At 32.1% G+C, this 4,686-nt stretch overlaps 1 protein-coding gene across 2 annotated transcripts in view; it reads left to right on the top strand.

Moving 5' to 3' along the window:
* Positions 1–1,231: 1,231 nt before the first annotated feature.
* Positions 1,232–4,686, top strand: part of LOC106469963 (N-alpha-acetyltransferase 38, NatC auxiliary subunit-like) — a 13,507-nt gene continuing 10,052 nt past the window's right edge. The window contains exon 1 of one of the 2 annotated variants that reach the window (XM_013930483.2): positions 1,232–1,376. The gene's annotated coding sequence lies outside the window, so the exon portion shown is untranslated. Of the gene's footprint in view, positions 1,377–3,656; positions 3,769–4,686 lie in introns of those variants that run through there. The other variant, XM_022398527.1, reaches the window with a different exon arrangement.

The following is a 4,686-nucleotide window of genomic DNA, read 5'->3' as shown; positions in this document are numbered from 1 at the left end:
AACAAGATAGTTCTAGAAACTAGAGGGCGCCACAGTGGTCACGTGACTCGCTGACGCAACAATATTAAGATCCATTGTCTCGATTAAGATTTAATTTGTATTTATGATGCGCCAAGACTCAAAAACTTAATGGTGTTTTGGTTACGCCCATCGGAATACAGTAGCATATACTTAACTAGTGTGATAAAAGTAGTTTCTTTGTAATAATGATGCATATCCTACAACCATGGTCTATAACAATAAAAGTACTTTTTCTGGACAATCGTTGAGTCTATAGACTTCATATTAAAGACCGATACAATAATTCCTTGACTATAAATTGAAAAAGAAGTTGGTATTCCTTACAAATTATTTCATTTTGTTTCTAAAAATCTTAAGTGAATTTGTAACACTAAGTCATGGTTTCCAAAAACATACAATCTACTTCAGATGTTGAGAGGGAAAAACTTGCAATAATCAAAACATTGATGTGGAAATAATAAAAAATACAGTTTATTAATATAGCATTTTTCCCTCTGGGGTTTGATTTTAATTTTATCAATACCCTAATGGGAAGAGGGGTGGACTTTTATTTTGTTTTGAATTTCACGCAAAGCTACACGACAACTATCTGCGCTAGCCGTCCCTAATTCAGCAGTGAAAGACTAGAGGGAAAGCAACTAGTTATCACCACTCACTGCCAAATCTTGGGCTACTCTTTTAACAACAAATAGTGGTATTAATGGTCTCTTTATAACGCCCCCACGGCTAAAAGGGCGAGCATATTTGGTGGGACAGGGATTCGAACCTGCAACCCTCAGATTGGGAGTCAAGCGCCCTAACCAGAACTTTTATTAGCAGTAATTTTGGTATTTGACACCAATTTATATCTTGAGGTATTTTACAACAAAAGTTAAGGAAATGGTGCTTTAATTCATAAAATATCTAAAGTCGCTTGTAGTAAACTATGGTCACATTGTGTCCATATTGTTCTTCTATTTGTGCGTCTTCATGCTACACCCTGGTTTTCGAATTCCATTTCGATACTTTTTTTTTAATCTGATGTTACCTTAATTGAACTATATTTGATGTATAGTTAGAGATAATGTGAAAATAATTCTCACATATACCGCATATCGTTTTGATTTTGTCTATTCTTTTATGTTTTTTTTTGTTTGTTTGTTTTTTGAGAGGGTAGGGAGAATTCTTTATAATAATTTAACGGCCTCTTACACCAATCATATTTACAACCAAACTTAATCTTTCACAGATGGCAACTTGTGTGTTGGTTTTGATATGGTGACTGTTGTTCTGATATAGAAACTCGTGTGATGTTTTGTAATGTCATAAATTTTTATTTTTGCATAAATAGGTGATATTACTCCGAATATATAAAAGTATGTATTATAATTGAGAGTGAGATTTAGAAAATTACTAGTAGTAGTATTACTATTATTTTAGTATTAGTAATACTATACTAATACTATTAATTGTATTAAATTAACCCTAAACAACAAATTGTTAAGTTACATTATTAAGTTGGGTTTAGTTGAAGGTAACTAAAGTAAACTAGGGCGGAGTTGTAACTTTTTAAGATGGATAGAGGAGATTTAACTGAGAAAGATGTTACATAACAAAATTCACGGACAACAAAATATACGTTGGCTCCCATCAACTTTGTAGTTCCAGGTTATTCTATCCACTAAACTACTGTAAAAAAAAAACAAAAAAAAAACACTCTAAACCAGCTCTCATCATTCAAATATTTATCAAACTTCCTCTAAAATTACTGCTTCTGTCATATATAAAGGCAACCCATTCCAGAGGCCAACCACCCTGTTGGAGAAATAAAACTGTCTTAGCTGAAAGTGTCGCCTACCATACCAAAATTCATATTTGTTTATCCTAATTCTGTTATTCTTATCATTAAGTATAAAAAAGATGATACTATCAATTCCCTTAACAGTCTTAAATGGGAATATGTGAAAGCCGGAACAATGAAAAATATGCTGGACAGTCCATTTAATCAATTCTGATTGCCTTAACAACTGCATAAATGCTTTCTCAAACTTCTGTCAGCATAGACAACATAAAATTATTGTGGAATTGTAATTCATATTTTCATAATTTATAAAAATGTTGTCAGAACCTTAAATAAGTGCCCGGATGGGCCATTTAATCTACTCCAATTACCTTAAAAACCACATCAAATGCTTTTTTGTAAGTTCTGTCCATATAGAAACCATACAATTATTGTGAAAGCTTAATTCATAGTTTCATAATTCATTGAAATGTTTCTGGAACAACATAAATTTGCCTGGAAGGACCATTTAATATACTCTAAATGCCTTAAAAACTGTGCCAAATGCTTTCTCATACTTCTGTTTGATTAGAAACCATAAAATTATTCTGAAAGCATAATTCATATTTTCATAAGTAATAAAAAAATGTTGCAGGACCAACATAAAAGTTCCGGTGATGGGGAAATAAGTGAAAAACCAAACCAAGGTAAAATTTGTCAAATAAGCCATTAAAACAATTCTGATCAACTTGAAAATGATATCAAACTATTAATCTTTAGCTACAGCTGAAATGGTAACAAGTATAATAATTATAGCAGATTTCTTTCTTTTTTTCTTTTTTTTTTATTATATATAAGTAAACATTTTTCAGGATGAACACAAAGTATCCTGAAAATCACAAAAGGTGTAAATTTGATTAGATTGTAGTTACATGAGCAATGAGATTTGATGAAAGTATTCCATAGTCTATTGCATAAAAATTTGTTACTTTTGATCACACAGTCAAGTTCTATGCTGTTCAGTGTTGAAACACTACATCAAATAAGTTACAGTTTGAAACTGTATGAATTCCTGAATGTATTACGGTAACTATCAACATAAAATTTTAGGAAATTATTAGTTCAGTTACATGTTCAATGTAGCATTTGAAACAGTGGGACATTCAACTTTCTGTTAGCCACTTTTATTTTCCAAGCTATTTTGATCAGTTTTTAGTAAATATTTTCATTCCTGCATTTATCCTGTAATTCATTAACACGCGACCATGTACTCTACTTTCATTGATTTTGCCATGTGGTTTTCCTTTCATTTGCTAGTATTGATGCACTACTCTACCATTGATTCTGTTACCAATGGAGACTTAGTAGTAGCACTTTGAAACTAAATCTGGAAGTAGTACATTGTAAATACATTGCAGTAACCCATCAGCATGTCAAACACAGCTCCAGTACCACATGTATTTCTTGTGGATTATCCTCACCTCATACATCTGCAATAAAATGTTTATATTTTGTAATTGTTTTATAAGAGCAATAACACACTTCAAGGTATCAGGGAATTCAAAACTTCCTTAACTCTATCGTGTATTATTGGTAGAGTTTTTCGTTTTAGGTTTTTATTTTTGTTTAAAATTTCTGGGATATTTGGGGGTTTATTTTTCATTTCACAAGATGGTAGGAAAGTGGTAAATGCACAACAAAAGACCATTATCTCTGGAATAATTGGTAAATGAATTAGCTTCAGTGAATGCTTAATATATTATTACCTCAATTGTTCAATAAATCTTAACATAAGAAGTCATTTCAAAATTAATACACAGTAACACTTTTTTCTATTGAAAATTTCAAAGACTTTTTTTTTTACATTTAGAAACATAGTCCTCGGCCATTTTCTTTTTATGACCCATGGGCCATTGCTCATCTGATTTTTACCTTTTCTCTGCAAAGACTATTTGATGAATTTGCAACCACAGTAGACAAACAAAAGGGTAATGTAGCATAAGAAAACATGTTACTTTTAGCAAAACTGTTTAATAAAGCTCGTATGTATACATTTGGGAATGAGTAATGACATGAAATAGGTTAGGAGACAAACAAACTCATTTTAGCACCTTGTCCAGACACTTGTGTTGATCCAGTAACATTTTTACTTATTAATAATAAATTGAAAAGCCATAGATGAATAATTCTTTTTGATGTGTATGGAATGAGTAATGACATGAAATTGGTTAGGAGATGAACAGACATGTTTTAGCTACCTGTCTGGGCACATTTGTGTATTTCTGGCAACATTCTTATGAAATATGATTTCACAATAATTATGTTGTCTGTGTGGATAGAAGCAAGAGAGAGCATTTTGTGTGGTTTTTAATACAATCAAATTTTACCAAATGGCCCTTCCAAGCAAGTTTGTGTTGTTCTGGCAACATTTCAAGGAATTATGAAATATAAAATGTAATTTCACAATAAGTTTATTATGCAGACAGAAGCAAGTGAAAGCATTTGGTGTGGTTTTTAAGGTGATTGGAGTTGATTAAATGGCCCGTCCAGGCACATTTTGTGTGGTTCTGGCAACATTCTTATGAATTATGAATATATAAAATGTGATTTCACAATAATTTTATGTTGTATATGCAGACAGAAGAAAGAGTAAGCATTTGGTGTGGTTCCAGGTTTTACTAGGTCTTGTCTTAAGCACCTCAATCAGTTCCTTCTGACTCTTATTTTATCAAGAGAAGACATTTTCAAAAACCTTACCCTCTCCTTATACAACAAGGCCTGGCATGGCCAGGTGGTTAGGGTGATCTGAGGGTTGCAGGTTTGAATCTGTGTCTCACCAAATATGCTTACCCTTTCAGCCATGGGGGCATTATAATGTGATGGTCAATCCCACTATTCATTGGTAA

Source organism: Limulus polyphemus, unplaced genomic scaffold, assembly GCF_000517525.1.
Source record: "Limulus polyphemus unplaced genomic scaffold, Limulus_polyphemus-2.1.2 Scaffold3746, whole genome shotgun sequence".
NCBI classification, from domain to species: Eukaryota; Metazoa; Arthropoda; class Merostomata; order Xiphosura; family Limulidae; genus Limulus; species Limulus polyphemus.
The sequence above is the reverse complement of the archived record's forward strand: the minus strand, read 5'-3'. Positions and strand labels throughout refer to the sequence as shown.